A 15,439-nucleotide genomic window follows, 5' to 3' on the forward strand; every position below is an offset into this window, starting at 1 on the left:
TTGTATGCTGTTTGTCAAGAGGTTCCCAAAAAAAAAAAAAAGAGTACAAAGAAAGAACAAAAAAAAAAGTGTTTCAGCTAAAGAAAAGAATTCTGTTTTAAAAAAAAGAGACGTATGAGTATTTGCAAGAAAATAGGGGTTTGAGCAGCAGTTCGATTGGTGCCAATTGTTGTTTTCCCTCCACTTCTTTTACCTTGTTCCTTTACTTTCCACCTATTTTTTCTTTGTGATCAGCAACTTAGACTTGTGTTTCTCTTTTGGATTATTATTCGGTTTTGCATCACTACATTTCAGCGCACTACTTGTACATTTTATCCCCACCAAGCTCCACTAAAAAGCACCATGAGCTGTTGCACCGTAGTCTCTGGTACAATCACTCTTCCACTACAGATTGCAGCCCCGGTTCTTGCCCTTTCCAGGAAGAGAAAGAACTTGTTCAGCAAGTGGTGAGGGAGTGATTCCACATATATTCCACATATATATTGTCCTAATTTTTTCCCCCCTCTACTAATATGGCAGGACGTGGAGATGGTGCCGCTGTTTCGGTGGAGGAATTCCAGGAGCTGCGTACACAAATGAATGATTTGATGCAACAACTCCAAACTCTACAATTGAACATGCCACGTGGCGAACCACCACCAATTGAGGATGATGACATTGAGGAGGATGATGAGGCAGGGCGTCGTCCCGCTGGCTGTGGACGTGGCGGGCGTGGTCTTGGTTTTCCTAATTTTGGTTGTGCTCGGCGCATTCCTATTGGAGGTGGAGGAGATTATGATGGTGGTGATGATATGTTGTCCGACATGGATGATCATCGGCATGATGACCATCATGGTTATCGTGACCGCCATCGTCGTCGTGATGATGATGGTTTAAGCAACGTGAAAGTGTCTATTCCAAAATTTAACGGAAAGGAAAATGCTGATGATTATTTTGAGTGGGAGACCAAGGTTGATCAGATCTTTGATTTATATACTTATCCTCCTGTCAAGAAAGCAAAGCTTGCTGCAATTGAGTTCACAGGTTATGCAATCACTTGGTGGAATCAAGTATGTGCTGATTTCCGCCGTGTTGGCCATGATCGTATTACTTGGGATGACATGAAACGAGAAATGAGGCGCCGATTTGTTCCTGCACATTATTCTCGTGAGCTACATTTGAGGCTGAAAAGGCTTGTTCAAGGTCATCGTAGTGTGGATGAATATTTTCAGGAAATGGAAATGTGTCTACTTCGTACCGGTATCACTGAAGATGAGGAATCAACGATGGCTCGATTTCTGGTTGGTCTTAATAAACCAATCGCAGACAAGGTGGACATGACTAATTACAACACTATGAATGAATTGCTACATTTTGCAAAAAGAGCAGAAAGGCAGCTTGCTGAATCTTATAAGCACCGTGCTTCATTTTCCGCTCCTAATAGTTCTACTCCATGGCGCCATTCACAGCAGCACGGGTCAGAGGTGCACACACCTTCATCTCGTGCAACTTCTCGTTCAAATTCAACGTCTACCAAACATTTTGATTCAAGAGGCAAAGCTGTAAATTCCAATCAGTCCAGCTCCTCTGTTACAGCAGCCCAACGGAAGACAAGCAAGATTGAGTGTTTTAAGTGTGGTGGTCATGGACATAAGCAAGCTGAATGCCCCAATAGACGCACTATTATTGCACTTGCAGACGGTTCTTATGATTCTCAAAGTGAAGAGGAGGATGAGCCTATTACCCAAGCACTAGCAGACCTTTCTCTTGACACTTGTGAGTATTCAGCAGAGGATGGTACTTTTGAGCTAGGTCTGAATTGTTTAGCCATTCAATCTCTTCCAGATTTTGCTCAAGATGACTTATCCCAAGATGATGTTCTTCAGCATCCAGCCGAGATTACTTGTGCTGATTTTGATAAGTTGCTTGCTGATTTTCCTGATTTGGCGCCTTCTACTCTGAATACACCAGCTCCTTCTTTGGTGGTTCGGTGGGTTCTGTCAACACAATTTGTTGCTGCTGAGCAAGGCCAGCGCCACAATTTGTTTCAATCACGATGCAAAGTGAAAGGACAGGTGTGCCGCTTCATCATTGATGGTGGGAGCTGCAACAATATTGTTAGTGCTTTGCTTGTTGAGAAGCTTGGTTTGCAGACACGTCGCCATCCACATCCGTACCACATGCAATGGCTGAATAATTCTGGGACAGTGAAGGTTTCAGCTATGGTCCGCTTGTCATTCTCCATTGGTGACTATCATGGAGAGGTTGATTGTGATATTGTACCCATGCAAGCATGCCATTTACTGCTGGGTCGTCCATGGCAATTTGATGTGGATTCGGTGCACTTTGGACGGTCTAACAAATATACTTTCATTCACAAAGACAAGAAGGTGGTTCTTGTTCCATTATCTCCAGAAGAGATCTATGCTTCAGATGTGGCTCGCATGAAAAGAGAAGAATCTGAGAAAAGAAAATTGAGTGAGGCCCCCAACACTAGTAAGGGAGAGACTCCTAACCCATCCAGCCACATAAAGCCTCATTCCACTTCAAAACAGCTACGCCAAAATGAATGCTTATTTGTGAGCAGGAGTGATTTGAGAGAAGTGAAGAACACCACAGCCCCATTCTTTGTGCTCTTGCACAAGGAGGTCCTACTTTCAACTACCGATTTACATTCATCGCTGCCTAGTGTTGTTCTTGATCTCTTACAGGACTTCGAAGATGTTTTTCCCGATGAGGTGCCAGCTGGACTTCCTCCACTCCGCGGAATTGAGCATCCAATTGATTTGGTACCAAATGCTTCTCTTCCAAATCGTCCAGCCTACCGCACCAATCCCGAAGAGACAAAGGAAATTCAGTGACAGGTAAAAGAGCTTTTGGACAAAGGGTATGTTCGTGAATCTTTATCACCATGTGCTGTTCCCGTTCTTTTAGTCCCGAAGAAAGATGGCTCTTGGCGCATGTGTGTTGATTGTCGTGCTATCAATGCTATAACTATTAGATATTGCCATCCCATTCCACGGCTTGATGACATGTTAGATGAATTGAGTGGCTCAACTATTTTCACCAAGATTGATTTACGCAGCGGCTATCACCAAATTCGCATGAAAATTGGTGATGAATGGAAGACAGCATTTAAGACCAAATTTGGCTTATATGAATGGCTTGTGATGCCCTTTGGTTTGACGAATGCTCCTTCAACTTTTATGCGTTTAATGAATCACGTTTTAAGAGCTTTCATTGGCAAATTCGTGGTTGTCTATTTTGATGATATCTTGATCTATAGTAAATCATTTGATGAGCATCTTGATCATATCCGTGCAGTCCTTGCTGTTTTGAGAGTCGAGAAATTGTATGGAAATATTTCTAAGTGCACCTTTTGCACAGATCGTGTTGTTTTCCTTGGTTTTGTTGTGACTGCAGATGGCATCCAGGTTGATGAAGAGAAGATTAAAGCGATAAAGGATTGGCCTACTCCTAAAAATGTGAGCCAAGTTCGAAGTTTCCATGGTCTTGCAGGTTTCTACCGGCGCTTTGTCAAAGATTTCAGTGCAATCGCTGCACCCCTTAACAATTTGACAAAGAAGGATGTTCCATTCAAGTGGGGAGATGAACAGGACCAAGCCTTCGAAGAGTTGAAAAGAAAGCTTTGTGAAGCACCGCTGCTACAACTACCAGACTTTGGTAAGACCTTTGAGATCGAATGTGATGCAAGTGGTATTGGCATTGGAGGTGTGCTACTTCAGGAACGTAAACCTGTTGCCTACTTTTCTGAAAAGTTAAATGGTCCACATCTGAATTACTCTGTCTATGACAAAGAGCTTTATGCCTTAGTTCGAGTTTTGGCAGTTTGGCAACATTATTTGTTACCTAAAGAATTTGTCATCCACTCTGATCATGAAGCTTTAAAATATCTCAAAAGCCAAGGCAAGCTGAACCGTCGACATGCTAAATGGATTGAGTTCATTGAAACATTTCCCTATGTTGTAAAACATAAGCGTGGGAAAGATAACATTGTTGCTGATGCTTTATCACGGAGATGTGGCTTGGTTACACAATTAGATACAAAAGTGCTTGGTTTGGAATCCATTAAAACACTTTATGCTGATGACTTTGATTTTAAAGAACCTTTCTCTCATTGCATTGCTGGAAAAGGCTGGGACAAGTATTATGTGCATGATGGTTTCTTATTTCGGACTAACAAACTATGTATTCCAGCCTGTTCGATTCGTCAAGTTCTTTTGCAGGAAGCACATGCTGGTGGCTTAGCTGGTCATTTTGGCATCAAAAAGACATTGGACATGCTCTCTGATCATTTCTTTTGGCCACATATGCGACGTGATGTCCAGCGACATGTTGAGCGCTGCATAATCTGCTTGAAAGCTAAGTCCCGCCTTAATCCCCATGGTCTTTATACTCCATTACCAATCCCAACTGTACCTTGGGAAGATATATCCATGGATTTTATTCTGGGGTTACCTAGGTCTCAGAGGGGGAGGGATTCTATCTTTGTTGTTGTTGATCGCTTCTCTAAAATGGCACATTTTATTCCATGTCATAAGAGCGATGATGCTTCACACGTTGCTGATTTGTTTTTCAGGGAGATTGTTCGTCTACATGGAGTGCCAAAGACTATTGTTTCAGACCGAGATACAAAATTTCTAAGCTATTTTTGGAAGACCTTATGGGCTAAACTTGGCACGAAGTTGTTATTTTCCACCACTTGTCATCCACAAACGGATGGGCAAACTGAAGTTGTCAACCGTACCCTATCCACCATGCTGCGTGCCGTGCTGAAAAAGAATTTGAAGCTGTGGGAAGACTGCCTTCCACATGTTGAATTTGCTTATAACCGGGCAGTCCATTCCACAACAAATTTTTGTCCATTTGAAATTGTTTATGGTTTTAAGCCGCATACTCCCATGGATCTTTTGCCTTTACCATTACAGGAACAAGTTAACTTGGATGCAGCAAAGAGATCGGATTTTCTCAAGAAGCTACATGATGAGACAAGAAGGAATATCGAGAAGAAATCAGCACAATATGCAAAGCAAGCGAACAAAGGTAAGAAGAAGGTTACATTCCAGCCCGGAGACCTCGTGTGGTTGCATCTACGCAAGGATCGATTTCCCCAACAGCGCAAGAGTAAGTTATCTCCTAGGGGTGATGGTCCGTTCAAGGTTTTACACAAGATAAATGATAATGCTTACAAAATTGAGCTGCCACCTGAATATTCCAATGTGAGTACAACATTCAATGTCAAAGACTTGCTTCCATTTGTTGGTGAGCCTGAGTCGAGGACGACTCCTTCTCAAGAGGGGGAGGCTAATGAGGACATTCCTAGCATTCATTCATCTCCAAATGAAACTACATTTGATATAGCTGGTCCGATTACAAGGAGTAGAGCAAAACAATTGGAGAAGGAAATTCATTCTCAGGTGAACGCTAACCTTATGCTTAATAATCAGATTATGTTGAATGGGCCTATGCTTTTAAGTACTTGTTTCAATGTTCTTAGGAATGATGGAGTGCACGAACAAGCGTGGGATGATGATGGATTCTGCCCGCCAAATATAAGCAAGGAACCTGGACGTGCAAGAGAGAGAGAAAAGAACATTTAGCTACCATGAATAACAGTCGTTGGAGTGCAAGCAAATATTTCGGAAGATAGGAATGCATGCAGCCAGCAACCGGGTTGCTATCCACACACGTTCCAGCATGCATGCAGAAGAATGCCAACTACCCATGCGTCCCACTAGGCCTGGCTATTAATAAAAGTAGTGTTACAACTTTCCACTACATGTTCTCATTTATTTCTTCCAAACTGAAACTCCACTAGTATTATATATCCCTGTAATGGGTGACGTGAACAGTAACTTGAGGATTGCAAATTCAGAAATACAAACTCTTTGAGTTCTTGTTCCAGCGTGAGTCTTGAGAGGCTTGCAAACTTGTTCTTTCGATTCCTGAGGGAGTTGTAGAACGCCGAACTGCGGTTCACCCAGTTTGTGCCTTCACATCTATACGGCGTGATTGCGTGGGCTGTTTCGTCGGTACGTGGAAGGGTGATTGTCTCGGTAGTTCGTCGCGTGGACAGTCTCGCGGTGCATTGCCTCTTCACCAGGTCACGCAGCGACAAGTTATCAAGTTCGCGGATCCTTCGAGAAGATCGGGACACATCTACTCGTCACACGTGATCCATGGACGTGTGCACATCAAGTATACCTACGGTTTGACCGCTGTATACCCAAACAGCACAGTTACTGCTTGCTGAAACTTATAAAATTTATAATAAATTCTATGTAGCTACAAACGTTATGAAACAAATTTTGTTGGTTTCATAATGACCAACTCTACCTATTAAAAATATCTCTAGCCATTAAATAATGAATTAAATTCTGAGATTAATTAATTAAGTTAAAGCTTCATTAATTCACCGTTAATTTATCATAAGTCCTAAATTGATGAATCCAATTTTGCTAGTTTCCTTATGACTTGTTCTATGTATAAAAAATGTTTTTATCCATTATATGCATATTTTGGCATATATTTTCACTTCATTCATACTCATTGTATTGCACGCATTATTCTTTTTAGAGATCGCCGAACCAACGATCCTGGCGAGCGAGGGCGATCCGGAGGCACCCCACCTTTGTGAGCCAATGCATCAAGGCAAGCATCTATCATATTGCACTGGGTTAACTTAAAATCTAAAATGTTAAATATGCTTATGTATGTATTCATGTGTCGTCAGGTACCCTTGGGTAGAACCTAAGCCGTTACATTTCTTCTACCTTGATCACCTGTTCGTGTATGTTCCTTGTATCCTAGAGATGATGTTGTGCCTAGGTGTAAGCTTGACTTATATGCTTAGCAATGCATTAGGTCATCGGTAGAAGAAGAACAGCGGCGTACTCCGTTGTTCGTGAGCTTAGGGTTGCTCTTGTCTTACAATTATGTTTATGGTTACAAATACTTGATGTCGAGGTGGTTGAGATGTGGTGGTTGGTTGAGTGGTGAGTATGAGGCGAGGTGTGACCGGTGCTAGGAGGGTGTTTAGCCTGCCTAGATGTGGAGTTCCCCTAGGTAGGACGGTAAAGGAAAACTAGGCACCGTAGATCGCTTGCATCGGTTAAGCACTGATTGTCGGTGTAGTCGGCTCTAGCACTTACCTTACTCACAACATGCTGATATAATGGTAAGGCGAGCTGAATACCTTTGCAGCTATGGCTTTGTGGGGCCTGAACAACGACGGTGTGAGCGGGCGGGCTTGTAAGCGATACTAGTTTGCTCCGGGAGTAGTTTTGGTACCGCCACACTGAGCGTTGCATGTCACACACGGTTGGGGCTGGTTGAGAAAGGTTGTCACGGGTACCCCTTGTGTGCACTTTAGCGGGTTGGACAAGCCGTATGGTCCTCGTGTCGTGTGGGTCCAGGAGTATCCCCTGCAGGGTGTAAAAATAGTTCGAACTGCCATGCTCTCAGTTATGAGCATGTCTATCGCTTATTTGCACCGGTTGTAGAGTTCTCATTATGGTTTGGGATGATGGCATGAGGTCGATGTTTGGGCATGTGATTTTTGTCTGGGTATGGTGGTTGGTGGTTGGTGGTTCGAGTTGGCACTTGTTCACATTGATATACTTGTTGTTACTTTTACATATGCTCAGTTGTTGGTTATGGCAGGGTAGTTTCATATAAGTTGGTTAAGTTAGTTGCTCACACCTATGTCTAGGATGCTTATCGCTCAATTAACTTAACTATGTTTAATTCTTGCTACCAGCTTAATGCATGATCCTTGGAGTCGGGAATATATATACCCATACTGTGTAAGACTTGCGAGTACCTTCGTACTCAGGGTGCTGCCCTTAAGTTGTTGCAGGTTCACAAGTTGGCGGGGAAGAGGTGCTATTTGGCTACTTTGTGCCTGCTGATCAGGGTGGCAGGCAGGAGTGGCACATTCTACTCCAAACTCGGTGCTCTTGGTATGGAGCCTAAGGGCATGTGGCTCCATATCCTTTTGTTGTATAGTTTATTTTCTTCCGCTGTGTAGATCTTTTGTTGGTTAGGAGTTGAGGGGTTTTATCTCCTCCTAGTTCGCTTTTGTTGTAAATTATTGAAATCAGTTGCATGCTTAATACTTGTAATATAAATGTTCATTACTCGCTCTTTATTAAGCTATGTTGTGATGTACCTGTTGGAAGGCATGTGTTCCGATCCTTGGGCACAAAACACGTGCCGGGACTACCAGGATGATGTTCTTGCTAATCATCAAGGTGGTGATTATGAATAATGATCCTCCTGGTGATTAATTAGGATATTATTTGGACGGTTCCTCACACACCGGGATTGCTATCTTTTCCAAAGCAGTGATTGCTTTTCCCCCGAAGCCTAGTAGTGGGGACCCAGCCTTCTGAAGGTCACTTCGTTGCAAACCCATCCTCTCAAAAGCATCAGTGAAGATGATTTCTACCGAGCTTTCGCCATCTATTAGGATTCTGTGCACTTCATTTCCTGAAATGTTTGCAGTGATGACGAAGACGTCCGTATGTGGGTAATATAGAACCCTCATGTCCTCCCATGAGAAGGTAATGGGCACATCGGACCATCATGGTTAACCCTTCGCACATATTGTTTTCGCTGCCTCTTCAATTCTGTTTCCTGATTAGATCCTCCAGAGATTGCCAACACAACATTGTACCCACAGTTTACTGTGCTCACCGATCTGCCAGTTTCCGGGGGTGGGGGCTTCGATTGCTGGTCTTGGCAGAGGCGGTGGGAGCTCTCCTTGGAAAGTCAACTGACCAACAGTCTGGTCCAGCGGAGCCGAAGGCACAGGAACATATTGGTGTGTTGGCATAGCCATTGGTCACCACTGGTTAGCGAATATTATGTTTGGGATGTAGGTCTGATTGGTTTCCCACGCTTCGCCCTGTTTGAAATGTGTGGCATGATGCACAATTCTTGCAGGATCGAAGTGTTGTTTCGCTAAGCTTTCTTTCATAGCCATGACCTGTGGGCACTGCTTAGTCCTATGACCAGCATCTTCACCATGTAACTCACAGTACAATGTGGCCGGGTCCTGCAGAGCTCGTCCTCCACGGCCTTCTCGGCCTCCTCAGCCTCTAGCACTCCGGCCTCCTCGAGTACCCCCACCTTGTGCTTTAGAGAACCCTTGGGTGACTTCGACTGGTCCAAAGCCTATCTGGGTGATTTCCTTTTGCTTCGATGTGTATTCAAATGCTTTGGCTTTTCTCACATGCTTCGGTCTGTCTCTGGAATGTCCAGTGTTTGTCACTCTGGTTGATGCATTTGTCTTTAGCATGTTTGATGCTGCCATCTCACTCTTCCTCCGAAAGTGGTCCAACTCGGACCTTGCGTACTCTTCCATCTTATTGAAGAGCTCATGTACACTCTTTGGCCTCTTGCATGTAAGCTTTCCCACCAAAAGCCCTCTTCTGATGCCTTGTATAGCGGCATCAATGATGGTATCTTCACTCAAGCCCTTCGCTTGGCAGTGAATGTGTACGAAGCGACGCATATAGCTCTGCAGTGTCTCCATGGGCTGTTCCTTGAGTGCGAAGAGGTCGCTGGCGGTAACCTTCTCCGCTTGATTTCCTTGTAAAATACTATATAGGGCATTGCGCAATTCCTCCCATGAATAAATGGATCCTGGAGGTATGTTTCATGAATAAATGCATTGCACAAGTGCGAAGAGGCAGCGCGGAGTACCACGACCTTGCTATCTCCTTAACCGCCAACACACATGCCTTCGCCAGTGTCATGTCATCTCCTCTAGTAGATTCAACTGTCATCTCAAAACTCATAACAATCTCCTTTGGATTTGACTCTCTATCAAACATTACCACCCTAGGCATCTTGAAGCCCGAAGGCCACTGTTGGTTTTGCAAGCCGACGGAGAGCGGTGATACTGAATCACCCGTGCATGACCTATGTCAAAGGTCTTGCACCAGTCGTGCTACAACTTCTGACGGAGTCATGTGGTGAGCCGGTTCATCTACGTGCTACAGCATGTCAATCTCTTCTTGCATTTTTCCAGTGTTCTTTTGGCTTGTTTGGCTCGCCGGTGATACTCCGCGGCCTTCCGACTCGCTGCCAAGCTATCCAGTGTGTGCTTTTTCTGCGCAATTTGCCTCCCCAATTCTTCGACTTCTAGCCTGGCTACTCTTTCCTCTTCTGTCTCACCTTTGTCTCCATATTCTCCAAAGTTACCAAGGTCATCCCACTCTTCAGCAACACGCGCCTTTCTTCTTTCTTCTGCCAAAACCTTGAAGTGAGTGCGAATATTAGCTTCTACCCTTCGCTCTGCTGCTGCTGCATCTTCCTGGATAGCCGCTTCATGGTGATCTGTGTTATCACCTGGGGGCGCCACATCTACATCATCGTGTTTTGCTGGGTGCCATCGGTTCCACCGATCAAAGCATTGCCCGGCCCCGACACCGTCGAAGGGTGTGTTTCGGCCAAAGCCCCGGTTGGAACCAGGTGCTCCGACAATGCCGCCGATGTACCGAGTGGCTTCATCTTCTTTTTATGTGGCATGGCTTCGGATTCAATCCCCACGATCGGCGCCAACTGTTGGAATCTAAGTCACCGAACAACAGGGAAGTCCTTCGCTTAAGAGGGCAAGCCAAAGGCTTTGTAGTGCAACACGTATTCATGGGGTGGAGTCATCTTAATTCATCTATCACCTCAGTTACAGTGGCAGCTTATTCTCAACCACTCCACGCTATAACTTACAGCATTACCCCCCTAACTGCCACATTCCTTGCATATTCAGGGGTATTTTGGTACCATCAAGTACATTTGCACATTTACAATTATACCCTAGATGGCTACACGTGCTTCGACGCCTTTAGGGCACCTTCGACCAGCCTCGACGGCAGAGACTTCGCCTATGTTGATTCTTGGCGCCGCGGGTCGACCTTTAGCCTCCATCCGAAGGCCCGCCAAAGTCTTCGCCTACACTGATTCTTGGCACCGCGGGTCGACCTTCAGCCTCCGTCCGAAGGCCCGCCAGAGCCTTTAACTGTGCTTCCTAAAACACCACTCAATATTCATCAGTGTACAACCACCAGTGGACTTCAACTCACCATCTGAAGGGGTACGGGAGATCATCCCCCAACAATCTCTTTGTGAGGCATTGAATTTGAATGTTAAAAAGGATTTATTCAAGTTATCAAGTAATATGATACCTATGACAACAAATATTTCCTAAGTACTTATACATAGAACTTACAAAGTTGGTCGATATTTTTAAGGACTTGACCATCTTCCATTGCTAACCTATACGACCTAGGACGATTGGATTCAACCACCTTATAAGGACTCTCCCACTTCAGAGATAGCTTGTTACTATTCTTCTAGCTCTAGGGAATTCTAGAACTAGATCTCCAAGTTAGATGGATCTCTTTCTGTTGACAATTGGTGAACCGCCGATCTTACGAACTTGTAGAAAGAGTAGAGGATGCTTCCCGTAGATGAATCACACAGCACACAGATGGGTTTATATAGGTTCATGACTCCCTTAGGATAATAGCTCTACATCTTGTTGGTCTTGTATTATTCTCTAAGACTATTTACAAGGGGGTGCTTGGCTAGCCTAGATAGATCTAAACCTAGTCGGAGGGTTCCCTTGCAAGTAATCACAAAGAGATGCTAATACAGATCTAAGTTACAGAAGGCTCGAGGGGTCAGAGCTCCTATAGGCTTGAATGGCTTCAATAGACTTTTAGAGACTTCAATTGGCTTGTTCTCTACAGGATCCCCTAGCTCCATATATATATGGGGGCATCGTATGACTCATGGAGTCTTTTCTTATCACTCTTGAAGATAAACTTCCCTGTTTATTTGTGGACAGTTTCTATACATCTAGGGATTCCTTTCTCGGGGATAGATATATATCATAAGGATGTAGCAAAACCCTAGAGTGTCCGCATACGATAGTTTTACACTAGCCATTACAAGCCCCCCACCAGTATATGAAATGAGGCTTCTATGGATCAAAGGCTTAGTTAGCAAAGATAAACGTTTTGACTGACTGCATCCTCGAGTAGATTATACGGGGATGCCCGATCTTCCATAGGTAATATGATAAGTCAATTTGGTGGAGTTTCGATGTTGATGATCCAAAGGCTCTGATCAGAATAGATCAAGAACTCTCGTAACCACTACACCACTACTCTATGGTTATCAACCGTGCCAAGAAGTGGTTGATCTCGCCAAGAAGGCTTTTCCTGCCAGTGAATCGAGAACACAAGCAACAACAGGTAGATGCAATCTGAATATTGCTGATTACCAATGAAGTACTCAAGTTGGGGTTCAACAAACTGATAAACGATAAAACTATATAAAACAGAATAATCTAAGCTAAACCTAAGCCTAAACTATGATGATTGCCGCATATTTATAGTGGGATGTGAGGAGGTTGACCTAGGGTTGTGCAGCCATGGAAAGAGGCGTACACAACATGGACTCTGACCCCGACACGATTACAAGACCCAACTAGGTCTCAAACGGTGGTGCAACACCTTATTTTTTTTACTCTAACTAAACTAAAAGGAATATTTGATCGAGCTCATATCCATTTAAAAGGGCTCGTCGTAAACTTTCCAAAATGTCCAAGATCACCTAAAATGGACTTCGTATGAGAGAGTTTTGCCCGTTTTACTGACGTGATGTCCTGAGACTCGACCGCGACCATGACCATGACTAGAGCTCAGCCTCGAGTCTGAGTAGAGTTGGCCTTCGAGAGGTGACGTTCGAGTAAGGTTGTGGTGCTTCTCCCACGTTCCTAAGCAATAAAATATCACAAGAATTTAGTAGTAATCCATCCGAGGAAGCATGAACAGTGAGAAATGAGTTCACCTGGTGGTCTAATTGTCATGCACGTGCTCTTGTAATTGGACCTTGTATGATTTGAGGATTATTGGCGGTATTGATCTTATCCAAAGGAGCCATGAGCTTATCAGTAGAACTCGGGTCCCCGGATAGGATGGTACATCTAACCGGGTTCTTGGATTCATTGGATCATCTATTCGGGCTTACGAGCACCTTCGAGTACTCAGGCGAGTTCTCGAGTAGGTATTCTCTCCAAGTAGGAATTGATTCATCCAAAAAAATATATCATCCTATTCTTTCAAAAGGACGAAGATAAAAGACTAGTCGCTGACTGGATTTGAAATTTGAACCGTTGCATTAGAGATTTTGTGTGGTGGTGAAGAGATTCTTGACCTAACAAGAGATGATAACACTTGGGGACCACACAAATACGGTGTAGTAATGCCTTATCCTCTCTGGGATACTATTCCAACTGCCCTGCGTGCATCAAGAGAATGCTTCGTGTATTGAATGCGATGTGATACCGCCTCTTTATTTGCGTGAGTCTGCAAAAAAGATGTGACTTATGGCAGGTTGATGCTTGGTTCATTGTGAGTCATTATGCGGCCGCACCCACCATTCAACGCGTGAAGAGAAAGAGCAACCATGTTGACAATTTGTGAACCGCCAATCTAATGAACTTGTTGAAGAGATAAGGGATGCTTTGAGAAGACAATCACATGAGAACACTTGGGTTTTCATACAAGTTTAGGCTTCCTTGAGGTTAATAACCCTATGTCCTGATTGTCTTGTATTGATCTGAGCCTGTTACCAGGGGGTATGTGTCTACCCTAGATGGATCTAAACCTAGTCGACAACTTCCTTGCTCGGCTTTAGGTGTCTTCTGGCTTGTCAAAAGGTTTGAGCGACTTGTTCGACTTCTAATTGCTCTAGCCCTCCACAAGGGCCCCATGCTCTGTATATATATAGGGGTGTCTTATGTCCTCTGGAGTCTTCCTTTCCATTTTTGGAGATAATTTTTCCTGTTTAAAGGATATCCTAGGTAGCTATGGGTAGTTTCCTTTCATCCAGGGATTTCCTTCCTAGAGATAGAGATATGCCATGAGAATTACAGGAAACCTTAGGATACCTGGATATGGTAATTATCCGAGAATCTGGCCATCATCCCCACGGATTCATCGAGCGATGCTCCCCCAGCTTCAATGGTATTGGGAACCAAGAGAGGTGCCCCGAGAAGACCCTCAAGAGGTTGACATCATTTTTTATCCCGGTAAAGCCCTCCGTGACCAAGAAGCGGCCCAGGTATATGTAAGTACGGCATACCTCTTTCCTATGTTTGTAGGAGCAAATTATTCAAATTCTTCTTTTTGTAGGCTATTGGGAGAGTCTCAGGCCCTGGTCGTGACCTCCTCTGAGGTAGATGTGTGAAAGCCTAGCAAGCCCCCAGTGACAGTTGTCGACAGCCAGGAAAATGATTCCTCAGCCTCCCAAGCTTGCGTCCCGAACAGGGTGCATGGGCTGTACGGGGATCTGACATGGAAGCAGATCATTGAAGGTCCTCCCGATCAAGATCCAAATAGCATCTTCTCATCCTTGTAAAGTATGAGAGCGTTCCTAAAAAGTAATTACTTAGTCAATGCAATAATGAGTACTGACCTGAGGTTTCACAGGTGTATGCGGTGTGGCTAAAGAGAGTCCACGAGGAGGCCTGGCGAGCGACCACTTAGGTGGCCATGCTTGAAGAAGATGCTGTTGTGCAGCACTAGAAACTCTCCCAGGTGACCTTCGAGAAGGATGGGCGATCAGCAAACTAGAGGGCTAGACTAAGGGTACATCTCTGGTATTCCTGACTTGCCATCTCTTCACCCTACCGCCCTAACATGCCACTCTGCAGAATCCTCCACTACCCGAGAAGTCGTAGCCCAGGAGGAGGCCAAGATGTCAGCCACTTGCTAATGACTCATCACGTCCCTGAACTTCTTCCAGAAGGCACTTGCCGGGGTCAAGATCCAGGTGGAGGCTGACGGCAATGATGACATTACCGGACTGGCCATCCAGGCTACCATGCTTGCCGAGGTGTTTGGGGGACTCTGAGGAAAGGTAGCTGAGCACCTCTCGAGCCAATCCTAATGGAGCGCAGAGTAAGCGGTTGCCTTTGTACTTGCCATCCTAAAGGCCCACTATCCAGCGATCAACAACAATGTTCTCAAGGAGGGCTTTGGGGAAGAGTCAGAGGAGTCATCAGTGTAGAAGGGCAAGGAGGTGACTGGGGCAGCCAAATCCTTGTTGTAGATCTTTCGTTTAATTTACCATGCGGTCTATAATAAACACTTGGTAGCTTTTGTTAGTTTGATTGGAATTTAAGCTCTTTTCATGTTTGATGGGAGTACTTTGTGCTGGACTCTCTTGATAGCATATCATGGACTTCTTATTGATTTTTTTCTTTCGATTAGTTTGGGACGTGTTGATCGCTAGTCAGAGCGCTAATTATGACCAGCCTTAGGTCCGCTTGAGTGGGAGGCATCATAGCCCCTAGTTACTCATGGAACACGATAAGGAGCCATTTTGCAAACTCGAGTTCACAACGCAATGATCCTTCTCATAT

General features: G+C 44.5%; 1 pseudogene; it reads left to right on the top strand.

The window, feature by feature from the left end:
* Positions 1-512: 512 nt before the first annotated feature.
* LOC133927631 (uncharacterized) lies at positions 513-5,600 on the top strand (annotated as a pseudogene).
* Positions 5,601-15,439: the final 9,839 nt, after the last annotated feature.

This window comes from Phragmites australis, chromosome 8 (assembly GCF_958298935.1).
Source record: "Phragmites australis chromosome 8, lpPhrAust1.1, whole genome shotgun sequence".
NCBI lineage: Eukaryota > Viridiplantae > Streptophyta > Magnoliopsida > Poales > Poaceae > Phragmites > Phragmites australis.